Genomic DNA, 21260 nt, shown 5'->3' on the forward strand with positions numbered 1-21260 from the left:
CTCCTCCTCATCAGAGGCCAGTGCTGGGAATAGTCCCACTTGACAGACAACATGAGGGATCACTGGATGGCCCATCACTTGGCAGGCTGCTTGACTTGGAAACTGTGCCACATTACAAAGTGTACATACTCCAGCCACTATTTGATGTTTTTCAACATGCACGCTACATCCTGCTCTCGAATACACCTTTCTTCAGTTGGTCTATTTTAATTTGTTAATATGGGCAACAGATGCTTCCTTTCAAGAAGTATGGGGTGGGCGTTGGAAATGTTAGAAAGGTTTTCTTTGTTTGTTACATTGAAGGTTAAAGCTTCTTCTTGGGGATCTAGGATTGCACCATACTCATCCCATACTACTCCATACACATGACTAGAGAGGTGACTCTCACCTTATACAAGGTGGTATCCAGGAATGTCAACCAAAAAGTGGGTGCCTACTGTAGTCCTGTTACAGGATACACATCTCCTAATCATGTGCTGCCCCTTCCTGGGACAACATAAATAAACTAAGGTCTTTCATGCAGGCTATACCAGAGATTCAATGGAGTGGAGTGTTGCAATCATTCTTCACTGTACCTTTCCCTTTGAGGTAACCCAAATACGAAATGACGCACTGCATCTGTGAATACTCCTTGGTGGAAAGTTGGAGGGTAAGCCATGGACCATTGCTAATGTATACATAGCACCCACATTGATTGACAATACTTTTCAGCTGTCAAACATGAATTTCTATTGGGTACGCTCATACTAGGTGAAGATTTCAGTTCGGTTGGGGACCCTGGCCTTCACTCCACAAGCCTCACATCTCACAGTAGGACATCCACATTGACTACCTGGTTTCAGATGCCCGGTCTATGTGACCTGTAGTGCCTGATGCATCTGCAAGTCCCCCAATACACATACTATTTGTTCTATACTTACCTGTGTGAAGTACCTTGCATTTTATGTACTTACCTCAAATCTTGTGATTCTAAAATGAATTAAGAAAATATATTTTTCTATATAAAACCTAGTGGCCTGGAGTAAAGTCTTTGAATGTGTGTTCCTCATTTATTGCCTGTGTGTGTACAACAAATGTTTAACACTACCCTCTGATAAGCCTACTGCTCGACCACACTGCCACAAAATAGAACATTAGTATTTTCTAATTTTGCCACTATCAACCTCTAAGGGGAACCCTTGTATTCTGTGCACACTATCTCTCACTTTGAGATAGTAAATACAGAGCCAACTTCCTACATTGGTGGATCAGCGGTGTGGTCTAAGACTTTGCGCATTTGCTGGACTACCCAGCCAATACCTGATCACACGACTAAAATTCCAAAAATTGTCATTAGAAATAGATTTTAGCAATTTGACTATTTTTCTAAAATGTTAAAAGTCCTGCTAGGGGGGCCTTGTGTGAGTCCCTGTTAGCATTTATTTTAGAGTTTAAAAGTTTGTAACAGTTTGGATTTAAGTTCTAGAAGTACTTTTTAGATTCTTAAAAAGTAATCCCAACTTTTAGAGTGATAATGAGGCACACAGATGAGACAGTGATTAAACTCAACCTCACACCTTACCTGCATCTAGGGATGTCAGAGTTAAGATCTCTCTGTAAGACAAAAAATATAAAAACTGGGTCCAACCCTACCAAGGCAAAGCTCCAGAAACTCTTGCAGAGTTCATAAGGGACCACTCCTCTGATTTGGAGGATACTCCTTCAGATGGGGAAATTAGTGAACAGGAGGAAGAATTCCCCATCCTGTCCTAAATAGGGAGGACAGGACTCCTAGAACCCTGTCCCCAAAGTCATAGTCAGAGAGCCTGGTTCTTCCACAGGAGAGTCCAGTGCCTCTGGAAGCGTTGAGGGCAGCCTCAATGAAGAGGACATCCTGTTAGCCAGGATGGCCAAGAGATTGGTTTTCGAGAAGCAGCTCCAAGCCATAGACCGGGAAAGAAAAGAAATGGGTCTAAGTCCCATAAATGGTGGCAGCAACTTCAATAGGGTCAGAGAGAATACTGACATCCTAAAAATCCCCAAAGGGATTGTAACTAAATATGAAGATGGTGATGACATCACCAAGTGGTTCACAGCTTTTGAGAGACCTTGTGCAACCAGAAAAGTAAACAGATCTCACTGGGGAGCTCTCCTTTGGGAAATGTTCACTGGAAAGTGTAGAGATAGACTCCTAACACTCTCTGGTAAAGATGCAGAATCCTATGACCTCATGAAGGCTACCCTGAAATAGGGCTTTGTATTCTCTACTGAGGAGTATAGAATTAGGTTCAGGAGGGCTCAGAAAACCTCAAGCGAGACCTGGATTGATTTTGTAGACTACTCAGTGAAAACACTGGATGGTTGGGTAACTGGAAATGAAGTGCATGACTATAATGGGCTTTATAATTTGTTTATGAAGGAACACATTTTAAGTAACTGCTTCAGTGAAAAGTTGCATCAATATCTGGTAGACCTAGGTCCAATCTCTCCCCAAGAATTGGGAAAGAAGGCAGACCACTGGGTCAAGACTAGGGTAACCAAAACCTCCACTGGGGTTGACCAAAAGGAAGGGGTTACAAACCCTTCCCAGGAGAAAGTGGGTGACACTAGGAATAAAGAAAGAGAGTCCTCTGTAGGCCCCCAAAAACCTGTCCAGGTGGGTGGGCCCCAAGACACAACCCAAAACAAAGGTGGGTACCAGGGTAAGACCTGGGATGCCACTACGGCATGGTGCCAAAACTGTAGACAGAGAGGGCACCACACCAACGACACTTCTTGTTCCAAAAACAAACCCCCTAGCAAAATCCCAGGGGTGACCAGTGTAACCATTGGGGATGACTCCTCAGTTGAGATGAGGAGGTCTTCATAGCCTTCAACTGGAAAAAGGGCCCAACAGGTGAGTTGGAGATTCCAGAGGGAAGTAGACACTTCCACCACCTACTGGTGAATGGAATCCCAGCAACTGCCCTGAGAGACACTTGTGCCATTCACACTATTGTGCATGACAGGCTATTGTTTTCAAACCAGTACATCCCAGGTGAGACTGCCAGAGTAAGAGTTAGCCCAGACAAGGTCACTGATAGGTCTGTGGCTTTTGTGCCCCTAGAAGTAGGTGGAACTTTTAGCTGGAGAAGGGTGGCAGTCAGTACATACCTCCCCCTTGATTGTCTTCTTGGAAATGACTAGTCAGAGCCCAAGAGATGAACTGGTCCAGTGCCAGTCCTCTCCCAAGGATTCTGGAGGTGCTGCTCTTGCAGTAACTGCAAGTAGGCCCCAGAAGAAAAAGAAAAGAAAACAGTGCAGGAAAGGTGGACAACCTTTAGCCAAGGTTCCAGCAGGCCAAGGAGATTCTGCTCCAGTAGGGGAGAACTTCAACAGTGGCACTGGTAAAGTCCAATCTGACCCACAAGATGTCCTAGCTAGTTAGGCAACTGTTAAGCCTGAGTGGGTGGCTCCTCAGCGAACAGAAGAAAGAGTGGAAGAAGGGTGTTTATTACAAGATGTAGTAACCCGCACTCTAACACAGCAGACAGGCACCCTGAACCCAAAGATGCCTGTAACTTAGCCCCTCCCCTTGTAGGTGAAGAGCTAAAGGTGTGGTTGTGGGCAATGACAGCTGTCAGTGGCCTCTGCTGGGTGTTAGCCTTTATGGCTGCACTGTCCTTGGCATGGTGGTCTGACCCCATGCCAAATAGCAAGTTAGGCCCCCTGACCCTGTTGGTCATGGTGGGGTTACTCCAGCTATGGGTAACCTCTATGGGTAAGCTAGGGGGGATCCTGGTTAAGACAGGTTCAGCAGAGGTGAATACCTCGAACCCCAAAATAGAGAGAAAGGGTGAAGACATTAAAAACACAGACAAGAGGCAATTCAGACTAGGTCCTATGACTGTGGAAGTGGGTCAGTTCCCCAGAGGGAATGCCTTGAACAGGAGGATGTAAGGCAGAATAGGCCCTACAACAAACCAGCCTGTTTTTCCTACTCTTCCTTGCCTGACAGACTAGGAAGACTCTCCCAGCTTTGGCTGAGTCTCCTGACCTGTGGGCTGGGGGGGGGGCTTGTGTAGGAAAATGGCTCCCTGTTGAAGTTACCCCCAGTTTTTGCCTGATATTGATGCTGACTTGAGTGAGAAGTGTGCTGAGACCCTGCTAACCAGGCCCCAGCACCATCACTAAAAAGGTACCATTGTTTCCACAATTGGCACACCCCTGGCACACAGATAAGTCCCTTGTAAAAGGTACCAGTGGTACCAAGGGTCCTGTGACCAGGGAAGGCCCCTAAGGGCTGCAGCATGTGTTGTGCCACCCTAAGGGACCCCCTGACCTAACACATGCACACTGCCATTGCAGATTGTGTGAGTTGGTGGGGAGAAAAAGGTAAAGTCGACATGGCATCCCCCTCAGGATGCCATGCACACAAAATACTGCCTGTGGCATAGGTAAGTCACCCCTCTAGCAGACCATATAGCCCTAAGGCAGGGTGCACCATACCACATGTGAGGGCATAGCTGCATGAGCAATATGCCCCTACAGTGTCTAAATCAATTCTGAGACATTGTAAGTACAGTGTGGCCATACTAAGTATATGGTCTGGGAGTTTGTCAAAACAAACTCCACAGTTCCATAATGGCTACACTGAACACTGGGAAGTTTGGTATCAAACTTCTCAGAATAATAAACCCACATGCCAGTGTTGGATTTATTAAAAGATTTACACAGAGGACCCAATCATTCAGTGCAGGACTGACTGGTCTGTGCCAGCCTGCCACTGAGACGAGTTTCTGACCCCATGGGGTGAGAGCCTTTGTGCTCTCTGAGGCCAGAAACAAAGCCTGCACTGGGTGCACCTCCCCTCTGCAGGAACTGTACCACCTAGCAGTGAGCCTAAAAGACTCAGGCTTCGTGTTACAATGCCCCATGGCACTCCAGCTAGTGGAGATGCCCGCCCCCTGGACACAGTCCAGAGGAGGTAATGGAGGTAATGAGAAAAACAAGGAGGAGTCACCTACCAGTCAGGACAGCCCCTAAGGTGCCCTGAGCTGAGGTGACCCCTGCCTTTAGAAATCCTCCATCTTGAGTTTGGAGGATTCCCCCAATAGGAATAGGGATGCCCCCCCCCCTCAGGGAGGAGGCACAAAGAGGGTGTAGCCACCCTCAAGGATAGTAACCATTGGCTACTGCCCCCCAAACCTAAACACACACCTAAATTTAGTATTAGGGGCGACCCTGAACCCAGGAAATCAGATTCCTGCAACCTGAAGAAAGAAGAAGGACTGCTGACCTGAAATCCCTACAGAGACGACAGAGACACTAACTGACCTGGCCCTAGCCCTACCGGCCTGTCTCCAGACTCAAAGAACCTGCACAGCGACGCATCCAGCAGGACCAGCAACCTCTGAGGACTCAGAGGACTGCCCTGCACCTAAAGGACCAAGAAACTCCCAAGAACAGCTGCACTGTTCAGAAACTGCAACAAATTTGCAACTTTGAAACAACTTTTAAAGAGACTCTCACTTCCCGCCAGAAGGGTAAGTCTTCACACTCTGTACCCGACGCCCTTGGCTCGAGTCCAGGACAACCAACACTGCAGAGAGGACTCTCAAGTGACTCCAATGATGCGGACACCCTGAGACGACCCCCCGGCATCCCCACAGCGACGCCTGTAGAGAGAATCCAGAGGCTCCCCCTGACTGCCTGGTAACAAAGGAACCCGACGCCTGGACCAAGCACTGCACCCGCAGCCTCCAGGACCAAGAGGAATCACCTACCAGTGCAGGAGTGACCAGCAGGCGGCCCTCATCCTAGCCCAGTCGGTCGCTAGCCTGAGAAGCCCCCCTGTCCGCTGCCTGCATCGCATAAGTGACCCTCGGGTCCCCCCTTTGCTTCCTATAGCAAACCTGACACCTACTTTGCCTACTGCACCCAGATGCCCCTGTGCCGCTGAGGGTGTGTTTTGTTGGCTTGCGTGCCCCCCCTCCAGTGCTCTACAAAACCCCCCTAGTCTTCTCCCCGAGGATGCAGGTACTTACCTGTAAGAAGACTGGGACCGGAGCACCCCTGTTCTTCATAGGCACCTATGTGTTTTGGGCCCTCCTTTGACCTCTACACCTGACTGGCCCTGTGTTGCTGATGCTGTGGCTTTGGGGTTGCCTTGAACCTCCAACAGTGGGCTGCCTATGCCCAGGAGACTGACTTTGTAAGTGCTTTACTTACCTGAGAAACCTAACCAAACTTACCTCCCCCAGGAACTGTTGATTTGTGCACTGTGTCCACTTTTAAAATAGCTTATTGTCATTTTATCCAAAACTGTGTGTACTACTGTTTTAAATCACAGTTCTATACTTACCTGTGTGAAGTACCTTTCATTTTATGTACTTACCTCAAATCTTGTGGTTCTAATATAAATTAAGGAAATATATTTTTCTATATAAAACCTATTGGCCTGGAGTTAAGTCTTTGAGTGTGTGTTCCTCATTTATTGCATGTGTGTGTACAACAAATACTTAACACTACCCTCTGATAAGCCTACTGCTCGACCACACTACCACAAAATAGAGCATTAGTATTATTTAATTTTGCCACTATCAACCTCTAAGGGGAACCTTTGGACTCTGTGCACACTATCTCTCACTTTGAGATAGTATATCCAGAGCCAACTTCCTCCAGATATCCTTCTCAATTGATTTCGTAGCTGTTCTTACTTTTCCAGGGGGCCCTGAGATTGAGAGCCTTGCCACATGATTTACCTTGTGCCCACATGGTTGTTCTACTTAACCAGTGCAAGCTGATTAAATAATGTGCTTCCTATTGTTCCATATCTTTGATTAATATTAAATCCCAAATCCTAGCCAAAGTCCTTGCCAATTGTAAAATTGACACTAGGCTGCTTTGCAGCACATAAAGCAACACAAATATGTCTTGCTTCACATTTGAGTGTGTAATGCATAAAAAAACAGCAAAAAGTGATGCATTTGCCACAAAAAAACATTTCCCCATATCTCTAAAGTGAGAGATGGAGCAGGCATCAGGCGGCAGCAGCCAGGACAACAACCCCAACAACCCCAGCACCAGGCAGCATATCCAGACAAGCCCCCAGGGAAGAAGAAGGGCTATTTTAGTGAGGAGGAGAATCAAATTCTGATAACAGAGGTGATAAAGTATGAACATCAACTGTTTGTCACCTCAGAATTGCTTTAGGGAAGAAAAAGGCCATTTGGCAGTCCAACGTGGACAGGATTAACAGTGTAGGGCAAGTTAAAACAACAGTGCCCGAGTGCAAGAAGTGCTGGCATGATTACAAGCGCAGGACCAAGGAGAAACTGGCCAGCAACCGGAAGGCAGCCATGCGGACTGGAGGAGGAGACCCTGATGTCCCAGAGGAGCTGACGTCCTTGGAGGAGCAGGTGGCACCAGTCATCCCAGCAGAGTTGGTGGCAGAATGGAAGGACCTTACAGTGCAGTCTATGAGGACCAGCAAGACCTACATGGTAAGTGGCAACAAGGGACAATGCAACAAAATATGTCATGCTCTGCAGCACAGCAAGCTACGTCTCTGCGCTGCAATGTGCTGGGTGTAAGGGAAAGTGATGTAATTGTCCACATGTCCAGTCAAACATAATAGAAATGAAAGGCAAAATGACCTGTCACATGTTGCACAGCCTTGTCCAGCTCAATCAAGTATGTACAGTCCAGGTGTGATGTGCAGCACCAGTTCTGCTTCACCTTTGTATATTGTGACTTGTGTAACTTATAACATTAGTGACCAGTACTACAACCCCCACAATACAAAGCAAAAAATCTGGATTAGAACACTACAACATGCCAGGACACTGGAAACCTGCCCACCCTGACTTGGATAATGCATGCCCCCTTGCACCATGGGGCTGGTGTGTCTGTCGTGGGGCTGTGCAGCTAAATCTGGACTGCAAAGCAATGGAATAGAAAGGAGTTGTCAGAGGATAAACTCCTTATCTGAGAGGGTGGTCAGGTGTTGGACATGTGAAGTATCACCACATAGGAACATGTTAAGAGCCACATGTATAGTCAGTAACAGGAAACTACATTGCATTCAGCTGACCTCATGTGTGGGAGCACACAGGTTTAGCATACGTGGTAGAGACCACCCTGACTATTGTTATATACACATTTGTGTGGGTGGGTACAAGTCATGCACTCTAGATGACAAAGTGTGTTTGTTCAAACGCTAATGGTGTGTGAGACTGGTGATCCCCTGCTAGTTCTGTGCAATATAGATGTGGTTGAGCACACTGAACTGGCACTGTGTCTGAATGGAGAGACATTGCATAGCAAGGAGGTGAGAAGTGGCCTGTTAACTGGAAGCAAGCCTAAGCCATACTCACACACACATTGCTGTGTCTGGTAGTATCACACTTGTTTTGCAGCTGGGAAGGGATGACATAGAAGAGGGCATAGGTGTACTACATCCCAAATGTGATGTGGACCAGGGTGAAGATGTAGCCTGTGTTAGGAGGGAAATGTATGAAGAAATGTCTTGCCAGCCTACATATGTCAAAGTAGGACAATGTCAAACAGATTTGTGAAATATCAGTATGAGCTAGGTTGCCACAACTATGGGCAGGATTCAGGGATGGTTGGAGGGTGAGATGTATGGGCCTCGTTGTTCGGCAAAGCAGAGTAGGTACATGTCACTGATTGTCACAGCAACTAGCTTGTGGGGTACAGCTTGACACATAGCCGTCAAATACAGGCAGCCATGTTGGGGTGTTGGGAGTAGTGACTCAAACTGTAGGGCGTGGTATCACATGAGGGTCAATATATGCTCTGGGTTCCATCAGTGTATGATGGTAAGTGGAGTCTCTGGCCCTACATGAGGATTGTCAGAGAAGTCCTGTACTTGTAAAAGTGAGCAGGCTGAGTCAAACGATGTATGATACTCTGCAGATAACCAACTCTGGCAATAATTACATGGGGTGAGCATCAGTGCTAGCAATCTACCTAGGTTGACTGGGCCTATCCTTTCATAGTAAGCACACACTGGCTACTGTTTACAACTATGGAGCCAAATGTGTGTGTAATGAAATCCCATGAGTATACACAGATAGCATAACCACAGTAAGTACAAGGCCTCTACACATTCCTGCAATGTAGCAAGTGAGCTAGCTGTGAAGAGTAGTGTGAATGCGTGACCAGTATGAGCAATTGGCCACATGAATGCACTATGTGCATGCACAACAGCACAACAAGGCAGGCTGCTGTGGTGTACTGTGTGCAAGGCAGACTACAGGATCAAATCAAATACCTGACCAAACCTACATCACTTTCCTAGGAGCAGAAGCCTGAGTAGTGGACAGAGGGAATGTATGGCACCCTGGTGACTTGATGCAATGTGCACAATTGTGCAGTCAATACCACAAAACACTTTCAATATAGCCATTATGAAAAAGAAAGCTAATCTCCAAGGCATATGTGAACCTCACCTCAGCTTACCCGCACTGGCAGGGCAGGCCAGCAAGCTGTGTAACTGTGTTGCAATGTGTGGTATGACACAATCACCCATGTCAGATAGTGGGGTGTGAACAATTTACAGATACTTCCACCTCAAAGGCAACTACAGTGCCACTTGGCCTCAATATCTACAAGTCTCATAGGTCCTACACCTCATTGTTGAACTGAAGGTGAATGAGAATAAATACTGTATGTCAGCCAGATTACTTATGTCAACATCTGGCACAGATCACCATTGACATATCTCCAGTTTATTGCAGAGGTAGAAACTACACCTCATCACCAGCTGTGTGTCCTCAATGGCCAAGCTGCTGCCAATGACATGCTGATCCATCATGGACGAGGACCCTTTTTAGCAAATCCAGGATTATCTTGCAACACCTTCTCAGGTTGTGGGAGGGGCTGACAGCATCAGTGGGTCTACAGATGAACCACCTAAAACAGGACCTACCCCATCTGCCAATCTCAGCCCAGCTCTGGACTCCAAGGACCCCCAAGTTGTCTTTCAATAGCGAGTGGTAGGAGTCCAGTGGCAGATGGTAGATGAGGTGCAGGCGACGATGGAGACCATTGCGGGCACCCTAGAGGGAGTCTGTAGTGTCTCAGTCCCAATAAGGGCACCTCTGATGCACCTACAATCCGCTCCAGAGATTGGAACAGTCCCCGGCTGACATTGCTGGTGTCGCAAGGTGGAGGTAAAAAAAAACAACCTTACCGATGTAACACCAGTGAGGTTGCCACCCAGATGGGAGCTATATGCACCGTCTTTGAATCTATGGAAGGAAAGCAGGGCTCTTATATTGTAACAATGGATGCCATTCAGCACGACATTGTTGCTGTGCTGACAAGTCAGCAGGCCCTTCTTAACAGGCAAATGTTGCTGGGGACACGGGAGCCACATCTTCAGCCCTTGATGTGGGTGTGCCTCAGATGCCTCCTGCACAAACACCACCACCCTCAGGGGAGGCACAACACACATCAGAGGAGGAAGATGTGGACCTTATCAATTTCCGACGGAGAACTATCCAGTATCATTTGTCTGGGGCTCTTGGCCAGGTTCCCATTGGACCTATGTTGATTATCATGCCCTCGCTCTTGTCACCTAGTACTGCCTCCTTTTTTGCATGCCCCCTGTTAATCTGATACATCTGTGTACTCTCTACCTTCCCTAATGGCATTGTAGACCTCCTCCTCACTGAAATAATCCTTTCCTCCACATGTCACATGACACGTATCCCCATGGACTCTATCTGGACACCCTTTTGTTCTTACACAATGTTAGGGTGTGTGAGCCTGGTGATCCCCTGCTAGTTCTGTGCAATATAGATGTGGCTGAGCACATTGAACTGGCACTGTGTCTGAATGGAGAGACATTGCATAGCAAGAATGTGAGAAGTGGCCTGTGTACTGGAAGCAAGCATAAGCCATACTCACACACACATTGCTGTGTCTGGTAGTATCACACTTGTTTTGCAGCTGGGAAGGGATGACATAGAAGAGGGCATAGGTGTACTACATCCCAAATGTGATGTGGACCAGGGTGAAGATGTAGCCTGTGTTAGGAGGGAAATGTACGAAGAAATGTCTTGCCAGCCTACATATGTCAAAGTAGGACAATGTCAAACGGATTTGTGATATGTCAGTATGAGCTAGGTACCCACAACTATGGGCAGGATTCAGGGATGGATGGAGGGTGAGATGTATGGACCTAGTTGTTCAGCAAAGCAGGGTAGGTACATGTCACCGATTGTCACAGCTACTAGCTTGTGGGGTACAGCTTGACAAATATCCCTCAAATACAGGCAGCCATGCTGGGGTGTTGGAAGTGGTGACTCAAACTGTAGGGCGTGGTGTCACATGAGGGTCAATATATCCTCTGGGTTCCATCAGTGTATGATGGTAAGTGGAGTCTCTGGCACTACATGAGGATTGTCAGAGAAGTCATGTACATGTAAAAGTGAGCAGGCTGAGTCAAACGATGTATGATACTCTGCAGATAACTAACTCTGGCAATAATGACATGGGGTGAGCATCAGTGCTAGCAATCTACCTAGTTCGACTGGGCCTCTCCTCTCAGAGTAAGCACACACTGGCTACTGTTTACAACTATGGAGCCAAATGTGTGTGTAATGAAATCCCGTGAGTATACACAGATAGCACAACCACAGTAAGTACAAGGCCTTTACACATTCCTGCAATGTAGCAAGTTAGCTAGCTGTGAAGAGTAGTGTGAATGTGTGACCAGTATGAGCCATTGGCCACATGAATGCACTATGTGCATGCATGACAGCACAACAAGGCAGAGTGCTGTGGTGTACTGTGAGCACGGCAGACTACAGGATCAAATCAAATACCTGACCAAACCTACATCACTTTCCTGGGAGCAGAGGCCTGAGTAGTGGACAGAGGGAATGTATGGCACCCTGGTGACTTGATGCAATGTGCACAACGGTGCAGTCAATACCACAAAACACTTTCAATATAGCCATTATGAAAAAGAAAGCTCATCTCCAAGGCATATGTGAACCTCACCTCAGCTTACACGCACTGGCAGGGCAGGCCAGGAAGCTGTGTAACTAAGTTGCAATGTGTGGTATGACACAATCACCCATGTCAGACAGTGGGGTGTGAACAATGTTCACATACTTCCTCCTCAAAGGCATCTACAGTGCCACTTGGCCTCAATATCTACAAGTCTCATAGGTCCTACACATCAATGTTGAACTGAAGGTGAATGAGAATAAATACTGTATGTCAGCCAGATTACTTATGTCAACATCTGGCACAGAACACCATTGACATATCTCCAGTTTATTGCAGAGGTAGAAACTACTCCTCCTCACTAGCTGTCTGTCCTCAATGGCCAACCTGCTGCCAATGACATGCTGATCCATCATGGACGAGGACCCTTTTTAGCAAATCCAGGATTATAGTGTAACACCTTCTCAGGTTGTGGGAGGGGCTGACAGCATCAATGGGTCTACAGATGAACCACCTAAAACAGGACCTACCCCATCTACCAATCTCAGCCCAGCTCTGGACTCCAAGGACCCCCAAGTTGTCTTTCAATAGCAAGTGGTAGGAGTCCAGTGGCAGATGGTAGATGAGGTGCAGGCGACGATGGAGACCATTGCGGGCACCCTAGAGGGAGTCTGTAGTGTCTCAGTCCCAATAAGGGCACCTCTGAGGCACCTACCTTCCGCTCCAGAGATTGGAACAGTCCCCGGCTGACATTGCAGGTGTCACAAGGTAGAGGTAAAAAAAACAACCTTACCGATGTAACACCAGTGAGGTTGCCACCCAGCTGGGAGCTATACGCACCATCCTTGAATCTATGGAAGGAAAGCAGGGCTCTTATATTGTAACAATGGATGCCATTCAGCGCGACATTGTTGCTGTGCTGACAAGTCAGCAGGCCCTTCTCAACAGGCAAATGCTGCTGGGGACAGGGGAGCCACATCTTCAGCCCTTGATGTGTGTGTGCCTCAGATGCCTCCTGCACAAACACCACCACCCTCAGGGGAGGCACAACACACATCAGAGGAGGAAGATGTGGACCTTACCAATTTCCAACAGAGAACTATCCAGTAACATTTGTCTGTGGCTCTTGGCCAGGTTCCCATTGGGCCTATGTTGATTATCATGCCCTCGCTCTTGTCATCTAGTACTGCCTCCTTTTTTGCATGCCCCCTGTTAATCTGATTCATCTGTGTACTCTCTACCTTCCCTAATGGCATTGTGGACCTCCTCCTCACTGTAATAATCCTTTCCTCCACATGTCACATGACACGTATCCCCATGGACTCTATCTGGACACCCTTCTGTTCTTACACAATGTTAGGGTTGTTGCTGCAAGAACTGCTACTGAAAATCAGCCAATGTAAACATCTGTAAATAAATGCACTAACTTTAACCTGGGTGTTGTATGTCTGTTGCTGGTCATACTACCTAGACCTTGGTGATGTGCTGACCTAAAAGGCACTTCCTTCTATCTAAATCTAATTGCGATACAGTCCCATTCCAATTCTCCTGTTAGACACGGTTAAGCATCATGGACCTTCATTGCCATGGCATCATGTGGAAAGTCTCTTTGAACTATGGAACTTAATGGTGAACAAAAAGCATCAGTAACTAGACTGACAGACAGTGAATGATCCCAACCAATCACACATTTGCATACATGCACAAATTGTGTCGTGTGAGACATCTGAGCCACTAACACATTCTAATACAAAAACATATATTTTTCTCAGTAATCACAACAATGTCATCATGCACACATCAGCCTCTAAACTTACATTGGAGATCTCACATAAGTACTATATTAATGCATGCACTGAAAACAAGCAGATACAAATGGACAGACTCTTTCTTATTGTGTATCATACTTATGTCAGTGAAGGACGTAGAAGCTCAGTGCTACACCTTGGATGTCAGTAAGTATGAACTGAAACTACAAAGTAGTTTGATATCTGTGTCAAATGATAAATGGTGTAGTAAGGCACACTGGCATATGTCGGGTCAATGTGTTCCTCTGCTCTTGAGATCCATCACATTCATTGAGTGTAATCACACATGAACTCTATTTTAACATATACACACATATCAAATATTATGATCCACATGCCAAGGGGAAGAGGAAAGTTGAGACTAATGTTCATCTAATCTAGCAAGTAGTTGCCCCAATTCACAAACTTGAAGTGCCACACTTAGCAAGTGGTCAATTGCAAGGATGATTGAAGCAAAGAACACTGATTTTACAGTAAAATGGTCCAAGGATGAGTGTGTAAGTGGCTGGCATCAGTGTGTGTCCCAACACAGCCACAAATAGTGACTATGGGTTGACATGTTCATCCCTACAATACATGTAGCATTACTTACACATACAGTGCAACAGTAGGTGACTACCTATGTTGGGCTTTGTATCCATTCACACACAGAGGGGCATTTACAGTGTCCATACATGGTTGTAGACCCCTTAAGTGACTCTATTGCAAAATTGACTGACACTTGTCAATAGGCATCACACCAAGTTACACATATCTACAAACACTGCAGTGAAATCCTCCATGATGTGCTAAAATCAACCTAAGCATACATGACAACTCCTATGAAGTATTCCCTTTTAATGGAACACATAATCTCTCCCATGCAATCCGGTTTTGTCCTACATTGCTTAATGTCCATTAACAATCTCACTAGTTTTGCTGTACTAAATCACATCTCCCCCTATGGCGGCGACCTAGGACACAACAGATATTTACTCCATGCTCGGATTTTCAGAACCAAAAGGATTTAAGACACAAGGATCAACGTATACATGATATGAAAATCAATCACCATGAACATTTAAAAAGCTTGTTATTAATTATATTTTGATGCCTTGAGAAAGCCCTAGGTGGACTCACCCTAGAGGCGAAACACGTGTTGGCTGAGTTCTCCCTACGCATTTTGTCATTCTCATGCAACTTACTGGAATAAAGTGTTACTTCACTTTACAAGTCTGACTAACGCATCTGGAATATTTTCATTAAGATCGGGAATCTCACAAGATCCTAAGACATTGTAAATAACAATTCTAATACAAGAGAGTATATTCTCAATAGCCACAAATCATTCAAAGATACGCAATTATACGCCTAATAACGAAATACAAGTGGGACCCCACCTTTTACCCGTTAGGTCCATTCTAGATAGAACTTAGCGTTACTGCTGAACGCAAACTAAACTGGTCTCCAATAACCACTGACACAAGCTGCTTCATTATAAATATTTACAGCGTGCTTATACAATGCCAAAGGCTTTGGCTAAACTTGACCCCACAAGACCACATTGCAAAATGTAAACTGGACCAAGCTGATTTTGCACATTTGTCATGGAATTGCAGCGTGACTAAATCATATTGGGGGGAGATTGTTTCCACTATATCCATCATGATCGACACTTGGCCCAGAACCACAATGGCTCTGCTAGGTTATGTTAAACCCCTAAGCACTGGCCTGCAGCGCTTTACCACCATTGCGCTACTGCTTGCTAAATGGCAAATAGCTCTCTGCTGTGGCAGTAGCAGACCCCCCCCCAACCCTTGCTGCCTGGCTCCAGGATATGACATATTGTGACATTACCAGTGAACTTTATGTCTCCTTTCATCCAATAACCTCTAGACCGAAGAACATAGGGCGGCCGCTTCGAGATGACCACTTATCATTAGACTCTGATAGGGAGCGCAAAGATGCTGACTGACGTCTCCTTACTTACCATATGGCATATATTGTATGTGAATTGTTTAATGCTAGTAATATATGGAACCTGATGTGTAATGTTATGTTGGTAAATGTATGCTTGTCATATAGGTCTTTTCGATTCTGCCTCCTTTAAGAGTCTCTCAAGAGAGGAATGTAATTTCCTCTGCCAATATGTGTAGCTTTATCAGAAATACTGATAAAGTTTTTTTTTTAACAAAAAAAATTCTACACGGTAAATCATTAAGGGGTTGTGAAAGCAGAAAACGTTGTTTAATATAAGTAATATAAAATAGCATAATCTATAACTACATAAACTACCATAAACAACTAACTCTAAACTAACACTAAACTAACTCAATCTAACTATCCTACACTAATGTAACTCTACCTTAACCTGCCTAATCTTACTCTAGCCTACACATATACTACAACAGACATGTTAAATATCAACTTTGCCCCCCTTAACACACATAGTTACACAATACAAACATAAACTACACCTATACACAAACTAACTATACATTAAAACCTAAACAAATATATATTTTTGTATTTTTTTTTTCAAAGACTAAACATTCTACCCCCACCCACTGAAACCTTAAACAGATCTAAAAACTAATACCTATTAAAATTCGTAAAAATATCTAATAGCTGACTTGCCTAAACCTATACTATCTAAAACTACCTGAAACTAGGCTAACTATGGAAAATTTATAAAAAAATAAAAAATGTTAGTATGAGCTGAGAAAGCTGCTCCACAGCCGCCTTTTTTTTCAGATAGGTAGCCTGCCGGCGCTGCTCCTCTATAACATTGTCCATTTTTTTATTTCTTTTTTTTAGTTTGGAATGAGTCCTGATGAGATTGTCTCCTTGACTGTGTGGCCAGACATGTTGTTCCTGGTGGAGCCAGTGGTGCCACACTTGCGTTTGTCTGTGGGTGGTTTGCTCCTGCTTCATCCTGGCTTGGCCCTGCTCCGGGCTGGCTTGGTCCTGGTCTGAGCTGGCTGGGCCAAGTCTGGGGTGGCTGAGTCCTAGTCTGTCCTGGCCAGTGGGTGATGTAGGGACTGCTAGTGTGCTTGGTCTGGCAATGATCGATGTCCCGCCACTTTAACCCGCACATACAGTGTTTGCATCTTCTTTCGTCACATTACTAATATGTCTGTAATGGTCCCTATGCTGCTCAGAGGTGCGGGTCTCATCAGTAGTCATGCTGGTTAGGGTGAAAATAATAATACTTACAAAAGGCTGCACACGTTGCAGCCCTCACTCAATCTGTGGCTAAATTATGGTAGCCCTACAGCACATTTGCAACTCATAAAGTGGTACATGCATCAGACAGGGCTCAGAATTAAAATTTTGAAGCAGCGCAATGCCATCCTGCATGTTTTTCAGTGGGCTCAAACATATTGAGTTAGACAACGCAGGCTGAATGGCTGTGTTGCCTTAGCACTTAGGAGGCTTTCCATCGGCATTGTGGGGTGTTTTTCCACACAACACCCATGGCGTATGACACAGACCTACATTTACAGGAACTTGTAAACCTAGTGATGCAGCAATCTTTACGCCTTCCAAGGTGAGACCTAACCAGGATCTGTATCTTAATTTCTCAACATTATTTCCTCTTCCTATATGTGCTGCATTCTGCAGAACACTTAGGAAGTTGAAAACGCCTCTTAGGATTGTTTAAGTGCAAGAAGGTGCCCCCTCCGACAAAAAGAACCTCAAACAACACAGGCACTCTTGCACCATGGTCATCATGGTGCAAGGGTGCCTGTGTTGGTGCTTGGCAGTCAAAACAGGGCAAACGCAGGGAAAAATTAAAGGAACGCACTGTACTGCATAAATACGGTGCATACCTGCCCTTTCACTTTGGCATAGGGCAGTGCAGCAAGGTGACTTGTTGCACTGCCCTAAGCCAAATTCCCACAAAAAAGGACTTAATTACATTTGAAGAGTTGTGTACTTCCTGTGAGCCTGCCTACATACACCTAAGAGTTAAAAACATAGGTGGTCATTATGACATTGGCGGTATATTTCGAAGACTGCCATGGTGACGTCCGCCAAGAGACCACTGAGGAGGCAGTAATCCTCCTGCCAGATTATAACACAAAATCGACAGAAACCAGCCACCACCACAAGTCCGCAAGACCCAAAAAAGGGGAAAAACTATTGGACCCACCACTCTCACCGCTAAGCCAGCAAAACACTGTCCTCCAGATTATGATCCACAAATCACCACAATGGACATTCAACTGCGGTCAACCATTAGAGGTGCGCACCGCTGCAGCAGAATTAGGCACCCAAAACCACTTCAAGCCAACATTGGCCAAAACAAAAAACCCACACCTGACACATATACACATACCCTACACACCCACCAACAGCACTATAAAACACCCCCCACATAACCCACAATCCTTTGGAAACACGAGAAGACTACAACAGCTTGCCAAGTCAATCCCATAGAAAACTGCACACACATACCACATCTACCTATTCATCCGTCACGCATCACACACCACACACCTCACCACAATACTGAACACCCTCTGCACAACACACACAACAGGCATGTCCTCATAAAAGCACCCCCGTTTCACTGATGAGGAGTTGCTGGTGATGATGGAGGAAATTGTCAGGGTAAGTGCACAGGTTCAGCAGATCTCCATTGCCAGGAAGATGGAGCTATGGCAGAGGATCATGGACAGGGTGAACTCTGTGGGACAAAATCCATGTACAAGGTATGACATCCGAAAGAGGTGGAACGACCTACAGGTGAAGGTGTGTTCCATTGCATCAAGGCACCAGGTCACCATCATGAGGACTAGTGGTGGACTCCTACTTCCTCCCCCACAGTTGACAGCATGGGAGGAAAAAGTCTTGGCAATCCTGCATTTTGAGGGCCTGGAGTCACTGGAGGGCTGGACACTGGTAAGTCACCATTACTAACCTACCTCCACTGATACCTGCATGGCATGTCACCCCCTCACCCGACTCCCTACAACCCACTCCATCCCACACAGTGCACCACCCCAATGACGACACCTAAATGTGTACCCCTGCATGCCCTATCCACTATAAGCACATCCTTCCCAGCTCTGCATGCGCACCCACGAGCAATTCATGGACAGCATGTAGAACTACCAATCCCACAATCCATCACCATACACTACCAAAGGTGGGAGGGCAACACCAAACCCGTAGAAAAAGCCAGAAATGCGGAATATGTGACAAACAATGACCCTGACATAACATTTAGATCCTCACAGGTGCCCCAGACAATGTCAGTGGTGAGCAGGAGCCATGGCAACTCAGCCCTCTACCAGAAGATGCCCTCAGTGATAACAGCAACTCTGGATGTCCTGAGCTGGATGAACTCCCTGGCCCATCTGGAACCACCGGTCAGTCAGCTTCTGCATCCCACAGCCAGTCTACCACAAGCCCACCACCCTCTGACTCTACACCAAGGCAGCCATTCAACGTCCCTAGACCCCTGTCCCCAGGACACGTCGATCAATAGTGTGCCCACCTGTACAGCAACCTGAGTCGACACCATAGACGATGAGAGGTCCTGGTGCAAGTGGGATTGGGCACACCATTCAGAGGACACATGAACATGGGGCAAGGGACAGTGGGAGGTCAGCTGTGCACCAGGGGGAGGCCAGACCCAGGGAACTGACTGCCCAGGAGGAACTCACACATGTCCTAGGGGCATACCAAAAATCACAGGACAAGATGGGCCAGGTGATCACCATCATCATGCAGGAGAACCAGCGGCTGCAGGGGTACACCACCAGTAGGTCATACAGCAGTTGCAGGGCCTTAATGCCAACATGACCTACATTTGTAGGGGTTCTGTGTGACATGGCCAACACCATGCAGGGGAACAGAGCCCACCAGCGGCCTACTTTCACTAGCCAGTCCACTCAAAAGCCATCAACATCTGCTGCAGCTAGTGGACAGGAGATCCTGCCTCAAGACCCACAGGCCATCAGCCCCCCTCCCCCTGCAGAAGGTGAACCACCCCGCAAACATTCCCTGTGAACCAGACAGACACCAGAGACTGTTGCCAAGACCACTGCCAGGAAATGAGCCTCTCCAGAATGTCCCCCTTGTGTGCCACTGAGTCCCCATGGTCACTTTGGCGTGCCATTGCCCCTCTTCCTATGGCCCAATAGACACTGGACCTGTGCTACAAACCAACTGGACCACTACTCTGAACGTCTCCTCAACCATCACCCCACTCTATTGCACCATCCCTTCATCATTGTCACTTCTGGAGTAATAACGCTTTATCAAAACAAAATGTGGAATGTATTAAACTGTATTATCCTGTGCAAATGTCCTGTTATGTGTGAATCCATCCAACAAATGTGTCTCAGCAGTCTTTAGTCATCACCTCAGTACAAAGTTGTAACCTCACCAACATCTGCAAAAAGGGAAGGCATAAGTGACAGACAATTGTAATGCAAAGGTAGTGATTGTCACAAAACAGCTGGCACACAGCACCTAACTAAAATAGAGATATGAACAGATCAACAGTCTTACCTGAGTGTCATTGGAAGTGCTGCTGTATGATATGTGTCCTGTTGTCCACATCCTCCTTCTCTTCCTCCTTCCTCCTTCTCACTGTCCTCAGTGTCCACTGCTGCCACAGGTGCAGTGTCATCCCCTTCCTGCTGCAGGTAGGGCACATGGCGCCTGAGGGCCAAATTCTGCAGCATTCAGCAGACCACCACAATCTGGCAGACCTTCATAGGGGCAAGGCACAGGGATCCACCTGTTAAAAGGAGGCACCTGAACCTAGCTTTCAGTAGCTCAAATGTGCGTTCTACAACCCGCCTGGTACGGCCATGTGCTTCCATGTACCGATTTTCAGGCCCTGTTCTCTGATTCCTAACAGGGGTCAACAGCCAGGACAGGTTTGGGTAGCAGGAGTCACCTGGAAGGAGTGAGGGAAACACAATACCAATGTACAATGGCATGGAGTACAACTCCAGTAGGCATACACTGACATACATTGTGTGGCGACTCAAGCTCACCTATGAGCCACACTCTGTGCCTCTGTAGTCATGCCGTCACCTGTGGGATGCTGCTATTTCTCAATACATAGGCATCATGCACAGATCCAGGAAACCTGACAGTGACATGGGAGATGTATGGATCAGCAAGGCACACCATCTGGACGTTTAGACAGTGGTAACTCTTCCTATTCTCATTTGCCCTTGGAGGGGCCAAGGCAATATGGGTCCCATCAATGGCCCCAATCACATGTGGTATGTGTCCCATGGCAAAGAATCCAGTCTTCACAGTGGGCAAATCTTCACTTTGGGGGAGTGAGATGTAGCTGCTCATGTGTTAAGCAAGGCAGCCAAAACCCTTCCAAGCACAATCTAGAACATTGGCTGTGACATTCCTGCAGCCAAGCCCACAGTCACCTGGAAAGACCACTTGCCAGGAAATGGAGCACTGAGAGTACCTGCACAACAGAGGGAATTGCTGTAGTGCTACGGATAGCAGGAATTAGATGAGGCTCCAATTGTGCATACAGCT

The sequence above is a fragment of the Pleurodeles waltl genome, chromosome 10 (genome assembly GCF_031143425.1).
Source record: "Pleurodeles waltl isolate 20211129_DDA chromosome 10, aPleWal1.hap1.20221129, whole genome shotgun sequence".
NCBI lineage: Eukaryota > Metazoa > Chordata > Amphibia > Caudata > Salamandridae > Pleurodeles > Pleurodeles waltl.